At 43.5% G+C, this 24,419-nt stretch overlaps 1 protein-coding gene across 5 annotated transcripts in view; it reads right to left on the reverse strand.

Annotated features, from left to right (window-relative positions):
- The window catches only part of CAMTA1 (calmodulin binding transcription activator 1), an 893,482-nt gene that overhangs the window by 868,374 nt on the left and 689 nt on the right, over positions 1-24,419 (reverse strand). The window lies entirely within an intron of this gene.

The following is a 24,419-nucleotide window of genomic DNA, read 5'->3' on the forward strand; positions in this document are numbered from 1 at the left end:
CCATGGATTCCTAATAGACTGAGAAAGTACTTTTGCCTGTTAACACAAACTATAATACAAAACTATACCAGAATATCCAAGCAAGAAAAGCAAAAGACACTACAAGGATGGTTACTCAATTAAGTACAGTCCAGTGTCCGCTAGAAGTACCCAAGAGAGGACACAGAAGCTCTCTAAAGTATTCCCTGCCTTCAAAAGGTATATCTAATTGGAGACAATACTAAAAAAAAAAAAAGAAAAAAAATGTAATGAAGAAATAATACATGATTTATTAAAGCCTGAAGTGAGGAGATGAGAGCAGTATGGAAACCTAGTAACTATCTGTGTACCAGCACAAACTCCTTGGAGGCATGAAATATGTTTTATCCATTTTTGCCTCCCTTCAGAGAACCTAGGTCAGAGGGTTACACATAGCCACATTCGTTTTATATACTAAAATATATATATATAAATATATATATATAGTTTTGGATGATGGAATAAATGAAACAAAATGCTATATAATGAGAAGTGATTACTGGCTTTTGGACAGAGAAGCTGCATGATGAAAACTGTATTTACAGTTCTTTGAAATAAGGACTGACAATGCTTAAGTCTCCATAGAGTCCCTTTAAAACTAGCTGAGGACCCACATAGCTTATTAAAACAAAGGCAGAGAGATGCCCCATTGAATGCAATAAACCAGCTGTATCAATTAAAAGTGATACATTAAAAAGATTTTGTCACATAGCTTTAAACTGAGCCTTGAAATTCACTGATCATTACACGTAACATGACATATAAAAAATCAAAATTAAGGCAGAGTCCGAAATTCTCAGCACCTTTACTAAACTCACCAGTTTTGCCTAGCATTCTAAGCATCGTGCCTAGTTAGGCAGGCTAACTCTTAGAACAAACTGTGTCATGGCTCAAATACCATAAATATTTACTTCCTGCTCGTGTAAAGTCCAAAACAGTAGATCAGGAGGCAGCTCTCCTCCAAGCAGCGGCTCAGGCCCCACATCTCCTTCCATCTCATGGCAGGAGCCTTCCTACGTCACTGGGCTCTTCTGCATCAGCCAGCAGAGGTAAAGGACACGGATAACCGAGCCGGACGGTTCTACGGGCCAGGCCTGGAAGTGGCACACTTCTCAGCTCTCACGCCATTGGCTAGGATATGGCCACAAAGCCACACCTAATTGCAAGGGAGATTGGGAAATGCAGTCTGGCTACCTGCCCAGGAAGAGGAGCTAGGTTTCGCGATCAGCTAGCAGTCTCTGCCACAATGTCATCTGTAACTGTTTGTTTTTTTTTTTAATTATAGAAGAGTCATTCCTTTCAGAAATACCTTCTAAACCTACAACCTCCACCTTTAATCCCTAAGGCCATTCAGCATCTAAACCCAATCTAGCAGTTTTTCTACTCCGATAAATATTTTTCTAACATATTCAAGATAAGACTACATCCAGGGCATCCTTGAAGGGATGTCTGGCTTTTTTGGTACTTAATGTCTGGCACATAATAGAAGCGCAAATATTCGTTGAATTCATGGACGAATGGCATTCCCAGAAGTTCATGGAAAGGAAAAAGAATGGTCCCATCTCTTGCCCTGGTGACGGTAGGATTTACTGAAGACCAGCAGTCTTTTTAAGAACCTCTGTCTCCCTCTCCTGAGGCCACCCCGAGTTGCCACCTGTCTTCTGGAACATGAACAATCAAGCAGTAAGACAAGAGCTACTTTCGACCCAGTAAGAAGAACTAAGGGGGTGAAAATACTCTACCATGTTGACGGACAACAACAGAGCCAACGCTACCATTGAGAGCACAGGGCTGCTCGACAAAGAGGAACACAGGGTCTGTCAGAGACCAGGCTCTGGAAGCCTCGATAAAACCGGGCTAATGACCTCTGAGACTAGAAAGCCAACATGCACCCTAAACACAAACCACAAAAGGTTAGTGGGGGAAAAAATTACATGGTATAGTACAAAAATATTTTGTGCTCATGTATTAGAGACAAAATTAAAGTGTGTACTCAAGTTAAAAGGAAAACTGCGAGTCTGCTAGGTGGCTGACTTCCTACTACTGGGGCCAGCGCAGTAAAGTGAAGCAGTAACCTCTAAGGTAATTGGGGCACAAACCATTTTAGGCTCTCAAATTGAGTTCAACACCTAGAATTGAGTTCAACAGCAAACAAGTTGCTAAAACAAACCACAAAACAGTTGAAGGGCTACGAAGCTAATACAGGAACTAATACTACAATATATCAAGCCTGATTTATGACCTGAGAAATCACATTAATTGATTCACTACTACCAGAGATTCATGTAAAGCGTATTTAAACTGATTTCAGAATGAAAAAAAAAATTCTTTCTAGGTATGAATCGCAATATCATTAGAATTTTTATAAATTTAATTTGGCTAGGAAGCCAGTATACTCAATACTCTGAAAATAATCAAAGAGCACTTATTAAATGTCCTCACTTGTATAAATAGATTCTAGTAGAACATATTCAGAAAAAAAAAACGCTATATGAAATTTAAAATTACACTGTCTCAGTAGCACTTACCATTACTAATACTGATAACTTTTTTAACTACTCAAAGAGAGATATAAAATATCAACTCAACAAGCTAGGCATTCCATTTGATATTATGTACATATAACAAGCATTTTCACATTTAAAATCTTATTCTGGCCCCAGAAGGCAGCAGAGCAGACATGATGTCTGTTCTAGAAAAGGCATCAAGGCACAGGCAGAGACACCTGCCAAGGGGCACAGGCTGGGAGAGGACAGAGCAAGAACCAGGAGCAGGGCTCCCTACACAACTCCTGGGCTGTTCCCACAGAACACAGGCTCTCTCCCAATAATGGAATAATGCTTCTCCACAAAGAACCAATGCAAAAGTTGGGGCAGAAAAAGTTCACAAGTTGCTCTGACAGAAAAGCCAAAACATACGAGGAACATGGAAGAATACCTAGGAATGCACATGCTGGGAGTTTCAACATCCTAAAGGAAAGGCCAGCAACACAACAGCTACACACACACAAGTCTGGATGTTGATCTCATAGAAAGATTTTCCGTGCTTCTCAAACATTTTTTAGTCCATGAACCACAGACCACCCATAACCGATCACTATTTGCTACGGCCCCAAAACTAAAACCTCATCAAAACCAAAGGGGAGGGGACTTCCCTGGTGGCGCAGTGGTTAAGAATCCGCCTGCCAATGCAGGGGACACGGGTTTGAGCTCTGGTCCGGGTAGATTCCACATGCCACGGAGCAACTAAGCCTGTGTGCCACAACTACTGAGCCTGCGCTCTAGACCCTGTGAGCCACAACTACTGATGCCGGCACGCCTAGAGCCCATGCTCCGCAACAAGAGAAGCCATCGCAATGAGAAGCCCATGCACTGCAACGAAGAGTAGCCCCTGCTTGCCGCAACTAGAGAAAGCCCACGCGCAGCAACGAGGACCCAATGTAGCCATAAATAAATAAATAAATAAATTTTTTAAAAAAAAAACAAAACCAAAGGGGAGGAGAACACTGTTCCTCATAGCAGAGCAATGAGGCGTCCCCTTGAATGGAACCTGGCCACGTGGGGCCTCACCTCATCCAAATGTTGCCAGAACTAGGAAGAATGCCAAGACACTCTCAGTGGCCAAAGACATCTGTCCACGCGCAAAAGCTCACACACTTCACTGTGAGAAGGGCTCTCTGATCCACAGTCCTAGCTTGATTACTATTAAACCATGCATAGTTCTAATAAGCTTAATTATCAGGTTGCCAAGCCCAGAGAAGATCAGAAGCAACAAATCAGAAGGGGAAAGGACAGCTAGAGACTGACAGATAAGTAGAAGCAAAAGTGACAAGGAACAGCAAGGACAGATTTTTTAAAAACAATAAACTAGATACAAGGACTTGAAAGGTGCAGCAGTTTGGGGTCATTTATCATAAAAGCAAACAGTCTACTGGAAAAGTCCTAAAAATATCACAGCATTAAATAAAGCCCAGTTCAGTAACTTAGGTACAACAAAATGAACCCAAGTTAACAAGTAAAATGTACGCTACAGTCCACGTGCTCTACTGAACATGGGGGGAAAGTGGCAACGCCTTTTGTTTGCAAATCTCTTTACATTCCATAAAATACTTCCACATGAATTACCTGATTTTATCCTTAGCAACATCCTAAGGCAAGCAGGACAGATACCCCCATTGGCCAAGAATTTGCTGATAAATAATTCAATTTTCGCAGAGCAGAGGGTTTATCAATGACAATTACAATACAGTCTGTTAATCCATCTAATAGGAGAGAGCACTTCAAGAGGCACCTACGCCTCTCATCGGGGATGAAGAGAGACGGCAGGGAAGGCTTCCTCAGAAGGGTCCCCAACGCGACATACCTGAACCCTCAGCTGGAACTGCACCTCCAAAACTTCCCATCCTGCCCTATAGGGCATCTTTCCGAAGAACTGCCCTATGCCCCCTAGGGCCATCATCCCTCCCTACTGGAACTCCACGGTGGACTGCCCATGACCCCCACCCCCTGAAGTTAGCACACACTCTTGTATAACCTCCTCCCCTTGAGTGTGCACTGGACCTAGTGACTTTCTTCTGACAACAGAATGTGGCACTGGGACATCACTTCCATGAATAGGCAACGTGCATCGTGCCTCCTGTCTTGCTAGCAGACTCTCCTTTGCTGGTTCTGATGAAGCAAGCTACCGTGCTGGCTCTGCCCATGAAGGAACCACGTGAGCTTAGAAGAGTACCCTTCCCCAGTCGGGCCTTCAAATGAGACCTTGACTGCAGGCTTGGGAGGCCATGAAGCAACAGGTCCAGCAAAGCCCTGCCTGAACTCCGGACCCACAGAACCAGATAATAAATGTGTCTTTTTCTAAACCACTAAGTTTATGGTAATTTGTTACAGCAGCAAAGATAACTAATACACTGATCAGGGCCCAGTGATTTCTTTTCTCACCTTGGACTTGATCAATCATTTCACTATCATTTTACCAGCACTCTGCATTTACCACCAAAACCCTTGAAAGAATTGTCTACTCTCTCACTACCTCTTTCTCATCCTCTCAACTCACTATCAAATTGACAAAAATCAGTACCTTTTTCTTAGTCTTCATTCTACTCAACCTCTCGGCAGTACAACTGATAACCTCCTTACAACCTTTGCACTAAGCGTCCCTGACTTTATGTTCTTGTTCTACCACACCTCTCTGACCATTCTTCCTCGGTCTCCTCTGGTCCTCTCCCCTCTGGTGTCACTTAAATGGAAGCATTCACCACATTTCTGCCCACAAGTCCCTTCTCTTTTCCCATGACAATTTCACCCACTGCTGTGAATTCTACTCCTAATTCATCTGAACTGATTCATTCTTTCAACCAACAGGCACTGTTCTGGGCACAGAGCTGTATAGTAGCCACAAGCAAGACAATCAAGGTTCTACGTTCATGAAACTTACATACTCTGCCAGAGGCTCTATTTGCCCCTCCAGGTCCACTCACCACCCTTCTCCACCCCGCCCTGTGCCAGGGAGGCTGACCTCTATGGACTCCATCACCAGGGCTCCCTTGCCCTCTGAAAGTTCAATGAAGAGAAAAAACAGGGTGATATGAATGATTCCCTAATCTCTGATCCACACTCCCAATGTCATATTGTATGCATACATGATAACGCTACCCCAATTACACCTAAAACAGAACCGATACGTTTGCATCCAGTCTCCCCCAAAGATATCCCTCCTTATTCCTCCCTCCCTCAGTTAATGGCCTCACTAACACCAGCTGTTGAGGTTCACAAGCTAAAGTCACCTCCAACTCTTCTCATCCCTCAAGGCCCATGGTCAGTCAGGCACAAAACTGTGCCTCTCTCACACATACACATACAGCTCAGTCACACCAGCTCCTTTTTCCAACCCACTGCTACCGACGTTCCTGCCAGGAGCTACTGTCTCCCAACTCCAGTCCCTCCTCTTTGCTCATTCATTCATTCAACCAACAAACATTTACTAAGCCCACCCCAGGTGCCAGGTATTCAAGCCTCTGACCACTAAAGATGTAAATCTAACTGAAGGAGAAAGAGAAGTAAACAAGCAAGTTCAACACAAGTAAAAGATCTAGGACCAGGAAAACCATAAAGTACTGTGGGTGCACCAGGGAAGGGCACACAACCCGATCTAGGTCAAGAAGGCTTACTCCGAAAAGTGTTATTTAAGCAGAAACCCAGAGGACGAGGAGAGGCAGCAAAACAGACCGTATGTGTAAGTATGTGTGTATTTGTTTTAGAGGAAAGTGCGCCTCCTAAGCCAAGGCGAGGACAGCGCGCAAGGCCTAAAACCAAGAGAAAGCATGGTGCCCTGAGACACCCAGAATCTAAAACAATTCCCCACAGTGGGACACTGGCGAGGACACCGGAGCAGTAAGCAGGTCCTTATTAGCACCTTCAAGCAGAACTGACTAAGCAATCAATCCCACTCCTCCGCTAAAAAAACAAACAAAACAACAACAAAAAAGCCTAAAAGCCTCTCCCAAAGCAGAGAGAGTAAACGCCAGGCTCCTCAGTCTGACTTTCCAAGCCCCTACAGCCCAGCCCCTACCTACTTTGCCCGGCTCATCTACCCACATGCACCAGGAACCCCAGCCTCCCCGGTACTCCTGGCTCTGTGCCTTTGCTCCATTTCCTCCGCTTGGAATTTCTCGTCAAACCAGCATGTTTGCCTGTCAATAATGCCAGGTCAAATTCTACCTCCTTCCAGAAGTCTTCCCAGTTCCTTCCAGCGCATGATTACACCATGCATCATGACCTGCCTTGACTCAGTTACATCCATATCTGTTCCCCTGCAGGGTGGAAGCTTCTGGAGTATTATGAACAGAAGTGAATCCTAATTTCCAAGACTAGGAAAAATGTTCAGAAAAATATTCAATTTATCAGCATTGCACTTCTAAGTAAACAACCAAAGAGGGTCATGAAAAAATAATTATTTTTGAATTATATAAATACAATCAATCACAAGCCTAAATTTCTGTATGTTTTCAGTAAGTATCTCTAAGTAAAAATGGCTACACACTGCCTCATAAGATAAAAAACCAGTAAGTAGATAAGCTCAGAAAGGTTGTTACTTGCTCAAAGTCACAAGGCACTTAAGGGGTAAAGACCAGAGTCAAGGCTTCAGGGACTCCTCAAAAGCTACAAACAGGGCTTCCCTGGTGGCACAGTGGTTGAGAGTCCGCCTGCCAATACAGGGGACACAGGTTCGTGCCCCGGTCCGGGAAGATCCCACATGCCACGGAGCGGCCAGGCCCGTGAGCCATGGCCGCTGAGCCTGCGCGTCCGGAGCCTGTGCTCCGCAACGGGAGAGGCCACAACAGTGAGAGGCCCGCGTACCGCAAAAAAAAAAAAAAAAAAAAAAAACCTACAAACAGCCAGATATAACCACAGTATCCCCATGTATCTCCCTAACCAGCCATCCGATTACTTAAAACTTCCTTCCTTCACTCTTCCCTCAATTAATTCCTATTTTCCTTCAGAGTTCAGCTCAAGAAGGCTCCTCCAAGCTTTCAGATGAGCAAATCCCTTTCTGATGCACTACACTCGCCTGCATAGCGTGGACGTGATACAGCACTAAGAAGGCAAGTGCAGTGTATCAGTTGTAATCACACACAGCACCTTGATTAACGCTGGTTTCCCTGTCAGCTGCGTGAGGACAGGGACCATGACTGTCCTTCTCTGGGCCTGGCACTTTATTATTATGTGCTGAGTAAATGAGCTGCCTTAAGAGTATAAGAGTAACTGATAGTCACATGGCCTCCACAGGACTACAAGATCCTAAAATAATTTCTGACACCTCCAATAATAATAATGACAATTACATAAAATTTAATGTCATATTACTGTAATATATTCTAACTCTTTTATAATTAAATATTCATGAGTGGAACCTGTTAATTCTCTATTAATCAGAATGAGTGTTAACCAGAATACCACATTTTTTCTAAACACGCAAGGCATCAGCAAACTTTCACATCAAAAGAACACACACGGGGCTTCCCTGGTGGCGCAGTGGTTGAGAGTCCGCCTGCCAATGCAGAGGACATGGGTTCGTGCCCCTGTCAGGGAGGATCCCGCGTGCCGCGGAGCGGCTGGGCCCGTGAGCCATGTCCGGAGCCTGTGCTCCGCAACGGGAGAGGCCACAACGGTGAGAGGCCCGCGTACAGCAACAAAAAAAAAAAAAAAAAAAAATTAAAAACAAGAACACACACCACAAGAAGCCGACCTATACAGGCCATATGAGTAACTATTTGCTGTCTTGGAACCTGAAAAGTCCAATTCCAGCCTCATAGAGAATTAGGTTTTTCAACAACACAGGCTACTATATTAATAAGTTTAAACAATTTTTTTTTTAAGGCAAGATGCTTGGGTGCTTGACTTAGGCAGGACTAGTTCCAGCAGATCCATAAAAAGGATTTAAACTCCCCAGATTGATCCACCCATTTAATATATAATCCCTATCAATATCAAAACAGCCTTTTTTGTAGAAATTGACAAGCTGATCTGGATATTCATATGGAAAATCAAGGAACCCAGAATATTCAGAACAATCTTGAAAAAGAAGAACGGTTGGGGGACAGACACTTCCCAATTTCAAAACTTAACTACAAAGCTACAGTAATCAAGACAGTGTGGTACTGGCATAAGGAGAGACATACAGATCAATGGATTAGAACTGAGACTCCAAAACCAAGCCCACACACTTATGGCCAACTGATTTTTGGCTAAGGTGCCAAGATACTTCAATGGGAAAAGAATGGTCTTTTCAACAAATGGTACTGGGACAACTGATATCCACATGCAAAAAAGGATGAAGCTGGAAGCCTACCTACCTCACAACATACAAAAACCCAAAATGAATCAGAGGCCTAAATGTAAAAGCTAAAACTATTAAACTCTGACAAGAAAACATAGGTGTAAATCTTCATGACCTTGGATTAGGCAATAGTTTCTTAATTATGACAGCAAAAGCATAAGCAACAGAAGAAAAAACAGATAGACTGAACTCAATCAAAATTTAAAACTTTTGTGCTTCAAAGGAAACCAGCAAGAAAGTGAAAAGACAATCCACAGAATGGGAGAAAATATGTGCAAATCATACATCTGATAAGGGATTGATATTCAGAATATATCAAAAATGCCTACAACTCAAAAGCAAAAAACCAAACAACTCGATTCAAAAATGGGCCAAGGCCTTGAATACACATTCCTTCAAAGGAGACACACAAATGGCCAATAAGCACAAGAAGAGATGCTCAACATCATTAGCCTTTAGAAAATGCAAATCAAAACCACAATAAGATACCACTTCACATCCACTATAATGGCTGTAATCAAAAAGACAGATAACAGGGCTTCCCTGGTGGCGCAGTGGTTGAGAGTCCGCCTGCCGAAGAGGGGGACACGGGTTCGTGCCCCAGTCCGGGAAGATCCCACATGCCACGGAGCGGCTGGGCCCGTGAGCCATGGCCGCTGAGCCTGCCCGTCCGGAGCCTGTGCTCCGCAATGGGAGAGGCCACAACAGTGAGAGGCCCGCGTACCGCAAAAAAAAAAAAAAAAGACAGATAACAACAAGTGCCAGCAAGGCTGTGGAGAAATTGGAACCTTCAAACATCACTGGCGGGAATGTAATATGATGCAGCCACTTTAGAAAGCAGTCAGGCAGTTCCTCAAAAGTTAATCACAGAGTTACCATATGACCTAGCAATTCCACTCCTGGGTGTACACCGGAGAGAAGTGAAAACACATGTCCATGCAAAAACATGTACACAAATATTCATAGCAGCATTATTCATAGTAGCCAAAAAGTGGAAATAGCTCAAATGTCCATCAACTGGTGGACAGATAAATAAAATGTGGTATATCTATATAATAGAGTATTATTCCACCATAAAGAAATGAAGTTCTGATATATAGTATAACGTGGATGAAAACATTATGCTAAGGGAAAGAAGCCAGTCACAAAAGGCCACATATTGTAGGATTCCATCTATATGAAATGTCCAGAACTGGCAAATCCATAAAGACAGAGAGTGGATTTCTAATTGCCTAGAGCAGAGGAGAGGGAGGAAAGGAGAGTGCCTACTCACGGGTAGAGGTTTCTTTTTGGAGTGATGAAGATGTTCTAGAATTAGATAGTGGTGATAGTTACACAACTGTGTAAATATACTAAAAACCACCTAACTGTATATTTTAAAAGGGTGAATTTTATGTTATATGAATTATACCTCAATAAAGCTGTTACTAAAAAGGAATCAAATCCCTTTATGTATCTTTAAAACATTATATACTTTCCTCTTTTGTTAAGCAGAGCATACTTAGTATTGCTTCTGTGAATACACTCAAGGTCATCACTATGAAACATCAATTACTAAGCAGCTGTATTTTCAGACTTCATTGGTGTGCTGGCTACTAGCCCTTTTACATAGACCTCCAAACCACTGCTTTCAGCCTTCTACTGTTTACTATAATTTTACTTCCTCCTTCTACCATGAGAAATCAAGAAAAACCTGAGATTAGACGCAGGAAGGATACGAAGAAAAAGCCAAACAAGTATGCATACAGGTAGCCGCATGTGCTTAAGACAGAGGCTGTTCCGCTTCCTCCCTCCAGGCTCCCTCTTCAGAGGCAATGTCTCCAACCGTCCAGGTTTAGTGGTCCACAAGAAGGGGAAAGGCAAGGGAGCCCACCCAAGCATCTCAACCGTGGGACACCTCAGAAGACACTGGCATCCCTCACACTGCCTGGTTCTCCCTGAGAACCACCAGGGCAATGGCTGCCAGGCCACCAGGTTCCCACGGGTCCCGGCTGCTTCACCACCACTCCAAGCACGAGCCCTGGGACAGCTGCTACACGCACTGCTGACTTACTCCACACACAAGTGGGCTGGCTGGCTGAGGATGCTCCGCCTCATAGCTGTAGCCACAGGGAACATTTTCTCTGCAAAAAGTTTACTCGCTATAGCGAGTGGACATGAGAAATCCATTTTGGAGTCAATATTCTTTCTTTCACACTGTCTGATGGAGACAGAGGTCAAGGCATCAGGACCCCCTGCTACAGTCCCCTTCTCCCACAATCCTTCACCTTAAGCCCCTCTAAGTGATCAGCAGGCCAGCAACCCTAACCAGCCCTCTCTCAGCGTGCACCGGAACGGGGTGAACACCCAGCCATGGAACAAAGCAAGTGGCTGAGAGGAGTCAGTCCAAACCTCAGTCTAGAGTATTTTAAACACACGCCATAGAGACTGGAGTCAGATGACAGTGAGCCCTGGAACCAGAGTCAGGATGCACAGAAGCCATGACCGGGACCCCTGCCCACTGCGTGCCAACTACGGTGAGGCAAGAAGCCTGCGTGCGAGTGAGAAGCCCTGTGTGCAAGGAGAAACGGGGAGCAGCAGAGAGGGGGGCCAGCAGAGCCATGACCCCCGCTCAGCCCCAGGGGCTCCAGAGGAAAAGGCCACTCCAGGCTCTCCGGGTGCAGTTCCCAGACTGTCCAGTTGGCCTCTGCTCTCCTTATACAAAAACCACCTTCACTTAACCTAAGTGGCTTGTGTTCCCTGCAAGAAAAACAGCTCCAACTAAAGGAGGGCCAGCTTCCCCTCCCTGACATCAAGTGTCCTAGTGTCCACTTTCTATATAAATGAACCTCAGAGCCATCTGATGTTCGTTTAGTGTGTGTGTGTGTGTGTGCGCGCGCGCGCACGCATGCAGGGGTCGGCAGGGTGGGGGGGGCAAGGGATTTTGATGCTTTATTTAAGGCACAACCTGCCAACTTAGTGTAATGAAAACATTGCCATACATTTACTTTTAGCTCCTTATAGCTACTTTTCTCATTGGGTTTTAAATCCATTTGGGGTTATTTTTTAATTGTGGAAAAATACACATAACCTAAAATGTACCACTTTAACCCTTTCTGAGTGTACAATTCAGTGGCATTAAGTACATTCACGCCGTTGTGCACCATCACCGCTCACCACTGTTTATCTTTAAAAGCGCTCTGAAAACCACGACTTTTTCATTCTTTTGTATTAAACAGGGATTTCCGTCTATGCTCTGTCATCAAGCGACAAGGTGGTGCTAAAGGCGCTGGCGGGGAGACGGCAGAGAACACCCGCAACCACCTGGAGCAGCCCCAGGGCAGCTAAGTCCATCCTCGGCTCCTCCAGCCCCGGCCACAGAAGCTGGAGCCTAAAAATACCGGCAGAGGACACACACCGGCTGTCAAGGAGATCCAGCCCAGTTAGAAAGGCTGCCACTATCACCTGATTTGCATCAGAAGACACCCATACGGGCAGCAATGGGTCATCTGTAGAATAATCAGATTCAGTGGAAAAAGACTGATGGTCCTTGCCTCCCAGAGTGCCTGGAATAAACCTCTGGGCCTTGAACTTGGTCAAGTAATCCATGATCAATTTCTAGAGGACCCCTAGGAAGAAAAACAAGTACTTCAAAAATGTTGAGTACCCACTCATCACCTTCCGCTTGTTATAGCTCTCTTTGTAAGCACAACAGCCTGTTACTGATAAAATTAAATGAGGAAGAGACCTCCATCAGAAGCTTTGTCAAAGCAAATGATTCAGCCAGCACATTTCATAATGGCAGAGACAGAAAGGATAAGGCAGAGAATGTTGCCAAGAACACCGGGAACTTTAACTTGACCCTCAGTATCTTTAAATATGAAAGAAACTTTCAAAAACTAAATTATATTCAAGGTATCTCCAAACGCCAGGCCTGGAGCAGCCCGGGGAGTATGCACAAGTGAAGATGCTATATGATCAATTACAGTGGACTCACCGAAACTCCCCAATCCACAAGAGTTTCTTAGTAGGAAGAGTCTAGCAATAGATACATCCTAATAACAGTTATACTAATCAACTCCAGGAAATAAAGCTAAATGAATATAAATAATACTACCTTAAACATAAATGTCTGAGGTTAGCAGACACTTTTGCATCTGTAATCGTGTATTATCTAAGTCTGTTTTTCCAACACTATAAACTCTCATCCATATTAGAATAAAGACCTGAAATGTGTCACAGGGAATAACTAAGCAGAATGAACATTTTTGTGCTGTGCATCTTTAACAACTTTAACAATTTCTTTTGCAATTTTTAACTCGCAACGTGTTAGACCTAAAAAATTAAGCCCTCTCCGTATACCAGAAAGGAGGCACCTCGGTGCCTATAGTTCAAATTCCTCGTACACAGACGGCCTGACCTGGAGCAAGTACCTCAAAAGGAAAAGAGAGTTACACAGAATAAGACAGCTGCACACCAGCACAGCAAGCCATGAAGCGAAATCCCACACATGCAACTTCGTTTTCTTAGCATCATAAGTCAGATTGGGAAGGAACTTTAGAGGCTGTCACCAGGACTACCCTCTACCCAACACGTGACTCCCCTTAAAATTATGACCGACTAACTCATTACACGAGAGCAGAAGCCTAGGAAAAGCAAGATGAGATGCTGAGCCAGAATCAAGAGTGACGAAGTAGGATCTGGTAAGGAAGAGAAGGCTGCAGAGGCCAGGGAGAGAGGCTTCTAGCACCCAGCCTACAGAAGTGGCAGCAAGCACAGCAAATACACCTCTAGCTGGGGTCCTTGCTCCTGTTCGCCAGTGTTCCTGGCTACTGAAAAAGAAGAGTACGCGCTGGGAACCACAGTGGACTTGTTCTCAAAGCCATACAGGAAACCTAAGCCTTTGTGGCCAGAGGACTCATCTAGCACTGTTTGGTTCAGGGTAAGACAAAAATGATATTGCTGGCACTACAGCTAGGCTGCCCAACATTTTGAAATCTGATATCAAAACCCATAACTTTTCATAAATCCTACAGCAGTACACAGTAGAACACCGTTTTGAAAATGACTGCGTGTTTACGGAAACCCTCTACCATTAACTATTCCTTTCTTCAACAGTATTTACAATTAGATTCCTTCCTGGAGATTGTGTTTAAATAATTTTAAAATGATTCAGTTCTTAGAGAAAATAATAAATGTCATTTAAGTCAGCTTCAAATGCTTATGCATGTCTACTTGCTCTCATTTTTTTCCTCAGAGCATCTACTTAAAGGAGGAAGCTAAATAACAGACCACGAATCTCTGTTCCCCACCAGAAAACTTGGCTCAACCTAAAGGAACACCAAGCTCTCATTTCATTTAAGGCTGGGAGAAGACAATATCTCTGAGTTGTCAGGAGGTTTAAAAAGTCATCTCAGGAGTAACACTGGGTATCAATCAAAATGGCTGCAATTTGAATCATCTCTAACCATAAATTGTAACTGAGCCAAAATGATTTTTAAATATAACACATTTTACTTCTAGATGTTTCTTGGCAATTAAATAACTGGAAAGTCAACAAACCCCCAAGAAACCAGAGAAAATGAACTTTTTTTTATAGCTCACCATTCATCAACTACAGGAGGCCCGAAAGATGCCAGACGCCAGAGGCTCAGCCTCCAACACGGCCCTGCAGAGGCAAACTCCAAACAAGATTTCTTCAAGAACTGCTCTCACGCAGCACTAAATTACAAGCAGTGACCTCCCTGGAGGAGAAGCTAGAGTCAACAGCTACAGGAGTATGTGATCTAGGAAGATAAAACCCAACTCCGACACAAGAGCTGCCATGCCAGTTACATAATTATAATCACAACATACTGAAACTCTAAGTATCAAACAATAGTTATTTAAAATATTTCAAGAGGAAGAGAATCCCTCCCCCCTCAAAAAAAATCCAAATGTATTCCAAAAGTAATTTGCATAGAATATAATTTAATCTGCAGGCCTAACCTCTCTGAAATAAAGTAGAATCCTCTGATTTAGCCAAATTACAACAGAAATGCTGCTTTATAACAAAGGAGCTACAGCACAGCACCCTGAACTTCATGGGAGAACAAAAATGTAGTGTCAATATGTTCACAACACAGCTCAATCCACAAAATCATGAGATAATTAAACTGACTGTTTTTAGGATTCAATCTGTTTCGCCAGAAACCTTGTCCAAGCTACACTGATGCAAATCAGCATGAGCAACTCCAGCTCTGTTGAAACAACTCCAGTATCTTATCTTTTGTTTTACCTTTTATCGCTGATTTATGGGCTGATGCTAAACTGATTTGTCCCTGTGCCAGGACTCAGCTTGGGAACACAGAACAAGAGACGAGATTTGGAAGAACCAAACTCATGAATGAAAACGCTGACGTCATAGTTCAGCTCCCAGCAGAGCTCAGGGTAGTCTGTGAAGAAACAGTGCATCTTTGGGGATGTTAAGCCACTAGTCATTTAATAAAGGATATAAGATAGAAAAAGCCCTTGCTCAAAACAAGGGAGGGGAAAAAAGAGAGAAGAGAGAGAGAGAAAGAACCACATTAACAACCTTTTCCCTAGGCCAAATATGAAAAATACACATGGCATGTGCCATGAACAATCATAACTTCTAAACCATGGAAATATTTCATATTATTGTTAAAAGTACTATTTTTTTTGAAGTATGGTTAGCTATGTCTCTAAATAAGAACAAAGTCTCATTCGCATCTTAAATCTTCCTCCCGCCGTGTGCCATCACATTCAAAAAAGAGCACACAACATAGTTTTAGTTCTTCACTAAAACCTATCTGGCATTGCCAAACCATGCCTAATTTTTTTTTGCGGTACGCGGGCCTCTCACTGTTGTGGCCTCTCCCGTTGCGGAGCACAGGCTCCGGACACGCAGGCTCCACGGCATGTGGGATCTTCCCGGACCGGGGCACGAACCCATGTCCCCTGCATCGTCAGGCGGACTCTCAACCACTGCGCCACCAGGGAAGCCCCATGCCTAATATTTAAACAATTCTGAATATACAGGGTGGGACTCAGTGACCTCAGGCAAGCTACTGGAATTTTTATGTAACAGGGGAAAAAATGCTTTTATCTAATGATGTAATATAAACTAATAAAAAAAGAGATTATAAAAATTTGATTTAGGGGCTTCCCTGGTGGCGCAGTGGTTGAGAGTCCGCCTGCCAGTGCAGGGGACACGGGTTCGTGCCCCGGTCCAGTAAGATCCCCCATGCCGCAGAGCGGCCGGGCCCATGAGCCATGGCCGCTGAGCCTGTGCGTCCGGAGCCTGTGCTCCGCAATGGGAGAGGACACAACAGTGAGAGGCCCGCGTATTGCAAAAAAAAAACTGATTTACTTAGAACTATTAAGAATAGCTAGTATGTGGACTGTTCACATTTTTCATCTCTTGACAGAACTTAAAATACAACTACTAAAAAAAAAAAAATACAACTAGTATTACAAACTTCTATGAAGTTTAGACACAATTTACTAAAATCCTATTATTCAGGACACTTAAGTAACTGATTCCTAGATTCCTAATGTTTCCCAGGAAATTTAAGATTATTACAGTCTTAGAAAATAAGTGACCCTCAGAGCCTCGATCACCCCTCCAGAGCACAAAACTACAGGGACATTTTCTCTTCTTTACCACTCACATGGCTTAAAATAGCCATTCACCCAAAACGGATTTTTTTTTAAATTTAAGCAGTAAACAATTTTGCCAATAAACATTTTAAAAAGATCTTATTAAGTTAAAATGCAAACATACCGGTTTTATCTGAAAATCTAAAATGTTAAAAGAGATCATCTCACATTTCCACCACAAGTATCTTTGATAGAACATCACTACCCCCTTGTGGATTCACAATAAAAAATCCTTATCTTCAAATTTCACTTTTTAAATGTTTCATTCTGCTGAACTTCCATTAAAGTTTACATTCTCTTAACTAAGGGTTACTTTATTTCAATTACTTTTTAAAAGAGAAAAAACACTTAACATTTTAAAATAACCAATCCCATCAACTTCTTTATCTTCTAAGCATCCCCATTTTGGGGAGTGTTCTTCATACAATAAGTATATTTGCCGATTTCAGCATGGTAACCATACCAACGTTCCATTTTTTTTCCTTAGAATTTCTGAATTTACAATCACAGTCATCATTTTGAGATTATTTTTCAAAAATAAATGGGTAAAAAATAAAATAAAATAAAATAAATGGGTAATTTCTTCACTATCGCATCTTTTCCTTCTCTTTGATAACCTCCCACTTTGTACCAATTTCTTTTTATTGCTTCCAAATGGTTTGATATCCATGTGCCCCAGAAAACCAGTGGGGCACATACCTCCTCAAGAATAACTTTTCAGGGGACTTCCCTGGTGGTGCAGTGGTTGAGAGTCCGCCTGCTGATGCAGGGGACACGGGTTCGTGCCCCGGTCCGGGAAGATCTCACGTGCCGCGGAGCAGCTGGGCCCGTGAGCCATGGCCGCTGAGCCTGCGCGTCTGGAGCCTGTGCTCCGCAACGGGAGAGGCCGCAACCGTGAGAGGCCCACATGCCGCAAAAATAAATAAATAAATAAAAATAACTTTTCAGCTAAGAATTAAAAACCAAATCTAAGTTTTAAAAAGACTAACTCTTGATTGTATTGCTGTACCCTCAGAAATGCTTTCTGGCAATCTAAATCAACCCTGATGAAGGAAGAAAAGATAGTACCTGTTTTTCAAAGTAGAAAAAAGCCTTTGTTTTCTTTCTCTCTTTCTTTTTTTTTAGTTGCAGGAGTACCTCTGGCTGTAACTGCATATCATTCTAATATAACACAGATACATACTGTTAAACGTATGCTGTAAAAAAGATTAAATAGACTTAGATATCTGGTTTATCACTTGTTACAGACACTAGATTTAGCTGAAAGTTATAAGTCATCTCCGCAATGATGTGCAGGCCACAGAGAGAAGGTCCGAGTCCTGGTGAGTCGGACTGCCGTTTCAGAGAGTTAGTGCCCCATTTTCTCATAGAGGTTGGGCACAAAAGTAGGGACACAGTAACTCACTATTACCATGAGAAGACAAATTCCAGTATTCATTCTAAAGGTTAGGTGGAAATAAAGGAGGAAAAATCCACTTGGCAAGTATTTTTAAGTGACTAAATACATGATCTTACCTTGTGGTAACTGCTAAGGAAAGATAGGAGAGACCGGCACGGTCTGTTAAATGACTGAACGCTCTGTGTCACCTGCCAACCCCACTGAAGGCTGTCTATGCAAAAAGGAGCGACTGACAACGTGTCCAAAGCTAGCAGCTGAGCCGCAGAGGAGGCGGGGTCAGAGCCGGCCTTCATGGTTTCCTTTTTGGGGATTTTGTTATGAGTGCTGTTTTTAGATTTGGGCAGTGGGGGTGGGGGGGGGTTGTATTTTGGGTGACATTAGGAAGTGAGATCACGGGTGAGATTAATGCCACTTAATCAGTGTCCAGGTGATGACGTGTTTAAAACTGTTCAGAACTCAGCCCCAAACATTTACTTGAAGGCACGTCACATCAGGCACCTGTAAGTACAAAGCCATACTGCAGAGAGCAGAGTGAGGGGTCCAGCCCCAACCAGCACGTCTTCCTCCCCTGCCGATACCCTCTCCTAACAGGCTCAGAAAGGGATACGTTCATTACATGTCTTGAAGGGCCTTGCTAAATCTGAAAAAGAGAAATAAAATGGGACTGCACTTTTCCAAATGAGGGACTCATGTGGAAGAGAACATGCAATTCTACCAAGAATGAGCAAAACACTGGGGTGAATGTAGAAGAAGAACCATTTCAAAAATATCTCTGGTCATTCCAGCTTACGGTATGTCAATTAGCTGAAAGTAAATGAACGACCCTCTTTAAAAAAAGTGAAAAGGGAAGTAATGTGGCTGACACTTGGTCTCTCTTTGCAGTGGGGTACATATTTCTTTTTTAGTCCAGGGTAATGAACTAAAAAATGCTCAGGAAGCATTACCAATCTTTACACAAGGAGGCCCATGACCTTCTACAAGCAATGGCGTTCAAAGCAGAAAGATGCAAGAGAACCTCAGAAATACACAGCCAGCATACTGATGGGGAGAAAAAAAAACACCCTTTACTGCGTCCCACCATATAAAAAATTCAAGGATGGCTGTCCTTGTCAATATATACAAAGAAACACTCTCCTTACAAATACATGACAAATATCACAGGATGGAAGACCATCTATATGTTTACAAGTCCCAATGACAGAATGGTAACACATCTTAATCGCAGGACTGATGGCCACGACATCCATGGATGGCACAAGATACAGGGATCTAATAGCGTCTGATCAACTATATCCTGAACCTGATTAGGTATTCAAAAAATAAATAAAAAGAAAAGAAAGACAGATTACACACTATAATCTGGAATAGGGGGTGAATGACCGTGCATCCTAACTCATGTTCTATGGACATAGAAGCGGAGCCAGAACACTTCCTGCCCTCACCCTCAAAGACACCAAAGACCAGAGATGGTACTAAGACAGGCAGCATGATATTAGAAGACCCCACACTACCTCGTGAATGAAGGCCCCAAATGAAGTATCAGTAGTATACTTGCTGCCTCTGCCCGAAGAAGTGTATCGTTATCAAGCCAAAGAAACAGAAAGAAGTTGGCTAAATGCAGCAAAAACAAAAATTTCCAAAATTCTACACGGGGAGGCCCAGGCGCCAAAAGGACACAGTGTTTCACCGAGGATGCTATCCAGTTACAAATACTACCATCACCCCTTACCTTGTGGCTTAAATCCCATTCCATCTCCCTACAAGGAGTAACACTGCCTCTTACTACAGGACAAAAAGAATGGTGGGCATCCCTCTTTACTGAATGACAGAAAGGCTATAAATACAGTAATCTACAATTTTTTATTATAATAACAATGAGAAGGGCAATAAACAAACCTTGTGGGAAGAAAGGGAGGTAGGATTTAAGTCACCTAGAACATCAAAAAGAAAAAAAAAGATCATGGTAAGTAATTCCAGAAGATACAGAACATTTTAGAAAATGATCTGTTATAATGGAAATACAACAGAAACACACATCACCTTGTCCCCACAGAAAATATTCAGTCACATATTCACACAGATAAAGGACAATGGCAAACCCCATACTACAACAATCTTAAACAAGAGCTCTTCTTAAGACTGAAACACTAGCAAAATTGGTTTCTACAGATATTGTAGAGGGGAAATCTGATTTAACATAGGAGGAAAAGAAAAAGTGCACTTCAGGTTAATTCTTTATCATTACTCTCATCATTAGGTACACCAAACCTACACCCCAAAATACTATAAGGCTATTTACCAAAATAAAGAAAAGACACAAATAACAGTACCAATAAAAAGTGTAAAGAATTAAAAGTCACATAATAAACAAAAGCAGTGATATGTATACCAGATACCTAGCCTAAGAATGCTCACGACAATTAGGCGTAAAATTTAGATATAACACTTCCTGGCAGCGAAAATGTACCAGCAGCGCATACTGTCCTTACTATCTGATAATATGAAATTTACCAGTTAATCATGAGAAAATGTTCTATCACTTCCTTCTATAAAGGATGTATTTGATTTCATGTTCTGTACAATCCCCACTATGCTGCTGTTCAAATGTTATACAAGCGCCCCAATCAACATACATCTAAATGACCTAGAAGTTATACCTAGACATTTAGGAAGAAGACTGACTACTTTTTTCTACACACACACCCACACCCCCACACACCCCACACACAGTCTGAAGGAAGGCTGTTGAGTGCTTCTCCCAGTCTGCCCTCCACCCTCTCCACCACCCCGACTCCTGCAGGGACAGGGAAAAGCTCAATGGGATAGTACACTATAACTAATTAGAGTTATCTCTTTGTAAGATTACAATCCAAACAAGTTCAGAAAAGAATTCCTTACACGAATACATAAAAAGACAAGCACAAGATACGCAGCGATGTCATTTGCACTAAAAGGCTAACAAGACCCCTGTGGTCTCAAGCAGTCACATAACCTGCCCCCCCACGCACACACAGATCCCTGCACGTAATACAAGCTCAGTGAATGAAGGTCTCCAGGATGAATGCACTCAGTGATGGGAACGTGGATGTAAAAACAACTTCTCTCCAAAAGGCCAAATGCAAAGGTCCCACAAAGGAGGCAATGCACACAACTAGGAGGGGAAAGGAAGAGAACATGAGAATCACCTTCTGTTGCTTTTTCCATAAGGAAATTAGAAAGAAGTACAACTGCACACAAAGATGTATTTCCCCAAAACTCAGGAAATGGGAAACGAAGAATGGCCCAGAGGAATGAGGAAGGGAAGAAATGTTAAGCTAGAAGATGGGCCAACTGAGAAGCAGCCAGAAAGAAATATAATCCCACCAGGCACAGGGGCCACACCCAGCATAAACAGAGAGCTAAAATAATGCCACCTGACTCTAAAGAATAGGTTATTTTAAGAGGAAAGCCTAAAAACTAAAGAAATGGAAAAATGTGGATAAGCAGGATATATAAAGATGTCTCAAAGAGGAGGCAAGAGCAACCCTACTGTTTGGAAAAGGAAAATCTGACCCAACCTGACCATGAGTACAGGTTGCCGCGAACACGTCAACATTCTGAATCCACTGAACAATGAGATGAAGAAACCCAACATTTCCCAGGCGCAGGATAAGTCAGGTCTTCAAAAAGGCCAGGGAAGAGATGTCCCGTGGGTCACCCAACCTTGTCCAGAAAGCAGGGGGTAAGGGGAGAGGGGGCTGCGGGCAGGGGAGAGTGATGCTCTAACAGAAAGATATAAAAAAGAAAAATCATAAAGAGAACAGAACCTGTCTACCTGACCGTGCACTGGAAAAGTAAGAGGAAAAAGCTGATCTCCAATAATCTACGGGGACAGGTGACACAGAAAGCACAACTGCATCAAACTCCAAGAAAGGAACATTAACTTTGCACACTAACCTCCGGTGTGTTCCTCTAACCTTTACCATTTTCGTTCTACTGCCCTCGGAATGGAGCACCCTGGTGGGCAGGGAAAATTCCAAAAGGCAGTCGGTGGTACAGGGAAGAGCAGGAGAGGATCCACCACTGGAAGAGAGAGGACTCTACTGGGAACACGCCAACATATACAGCAGATAGTCAACTCTTGTTTTCCCACGGTCGTTAATACTACACCCTAAAAATACACAATTCCATCAACTGAATATAGATGCAGGCAGAATAGAAATAGCATAAAAACTTTAAAAAAAAAAAAAAAAAAAAAGGAAATTGAGGTCAAAAGCACAACTTTCAGACAATGGGTATGATACCCACCGGATAACTCAATACTGACTGAGGGGCAAAGCCGTGAAGTCAACGACTCATGCTGAGCAATCCTCCAGGTAACCTTGCCCCGGACTCAGTAACCCAGGTAGAGAGTCTCCTGGCTAGAAAAGCGCTTCAAGGTCCAAAAGCGCAGTCTTGACAAAGCTTGTCGGGGCGGACGGGGCTCCACACTCGACCTGTCCCAAAGTAAGACTGGGCTGCTGAGTGAGGCACCCAACAACCATTCTAGCTATGGGAGGGAGGGGAGGGAGGGGCCCCAGAGCCAAGGGGAAATGGCCAAATACACAAACTGTGATGCTCAGAGAAAACCTGGAGAATCGTCCCTCCCACCCTTCCACAAAGTGTCACAGGCCTTCCCAAAGGTAACTTTTCCTAATGTGCACAACCTCTCTCAATTATTTAAATGGTCAAAATAAAACAGTGACATATTTATGGCCATTCATTCCTAGTTCTGTCACAGAAACACATATTCTTCTCACCTGCCCCTATCCTGTGCCCAAAATACATGAAATCTCTCTCTCCTACACGGCAGTAAAGAAGTCAAGATGGGAACTTTTCACCCCGTGAAGAACCAAGCAGAGAAGACCACCCCTAAATTCAGAATGCCTAAGTTTTGGCGCACATGGGCAAGCCCTCTACACTTTGTGTATTCAGGGATTTGGTGGACATTCAGGATGTCATTCTGCTTATTCAGTACAGTACAAATGACAAAGGAAAGAGCGGTTAAGAATTGGCCATTTATCAATGAGTCTTCTGATTCCTCTAAGCCTGAAGAGTTACCAACAACAGTGATACATAGCTATGTCCTTACACGTCAAGGTCCCCATATACACCCAAGATGTACAGAGAGTCATCTAACCCTTCCAACTTCCTGTGTATAAATAAAGGATATGATTTCACATATAAATACATGCCTATGTGCATATATACATATAAACAAAGGCATAGTATCATTTTTTGCCAAAAAGGAACCAGAGCAGCAAAAAAACAGAAAGCATCTAAATTTCCCCTTCACCTGGAACCTATAAGATTGAAAGAAATGTTTGCATCCCACGAGAGACAACACCAGGGCCCAAGGAAGGTTCTAGTACAACAAGGAGCACACTAGCAACCTCTTCCCGAATGGCATGTGGGCGACATGGGTGTCTACACTCCCTTTTCTGGATGGAAAGGCATATGGCTTCTTCTTACCCAGCCAACATGAATACAATTTAAGAAAATTAGAAAAAGTCAAGGTAACAGGCTCACTAAATATGGCTGACTGGGAAACAGAAGCCATAAGGAGGATATGAGTTCTCTTAAAAAAGAAATGGGAAGTTTATTTCCAGGGAAGGTTCAAAGTCTCTTGAATGTAGGATGTATGAAGTCTGGTTCTCACTGCACAGAAGACAGTAATCCGAACACCAAAAGCCAAGGGCACATGAACCTCTTTCTGGGGGGGGATGGTAGCGTCAACTGATGAATGCTGCCCCGACCTAAGAGCGAGAGTAAACTGGAAGCAAAAATAGACCCGTTTTCCTCAGACACAGGCCGTCACTGCCGGGACCCCGGCCCTATATCTGATGGGGCAACCACCCTCACCCAGACGAGAAACTCCAAGGAGAGAGACGTGTCAGGGGAGAGAGACAGATGGGGAAAGGAGCAGTGGAATGTCCAGTTCCTCCCAAAAGAGAGAGAGGGCAACTCAAAGGGTATTCAGGAAATGAGCTCACCCTAACCCAGGAAAGTGTGCGGAGAGCGTGCATAATCTGTAAGAAGTATGTGCTTTCCTATTTAGAAATGACTTCAGAGCTGCACAGGCCCCCACTATCCACTGGGTGAGGGAAGAAGAACATGGGGAGCCCGAGTCCCCTTGTCCTGACAAAAGGGTCAATAAATGGTGTGCAGAGGCCCCAAAAGATTCCACAGAGGATGAGAGAATGATACGGACCCCTCTGCCAAAGGAGGATCAGGGTCACAGAAGGTAAAGGGCAAGGGAATATGGAGATCATCACTTGCCACAGAAACGAAGACCCCACCCTCCTGGCTGCGAGGGGTGCAAGGGCAAGAGTAGGATGGGAGCGACTGCTGGGGGCGGGGATGCTGCGCAGGCCCCCTCCCAGGAACGGAAGGGGGAGGGGTCACACGAGGCCCTTCGGCCCGGGGACGCTCAGCAGGAGGGGGTCCCCCTGGTGGGGAGAAGCGCGGGGACCCCGCCGGCTCTGGGAGGCGCCCACGGGGCTCC

Source organism: Lagenorhynchus albirostris, chromosome 2, assembly GCF_949774975.1.
Source record: "Lagenorhynchus albirostris chromosome 2, mLagAlb1.1, whole genome shotgun sequence".
Lineage (NCBI taxonomy): Eukaryota > Metazoa > Chordata > Mammalia > Artiodactyla > Delphinidae > Lagenorhynchus > Lagenorhynchus albirostris.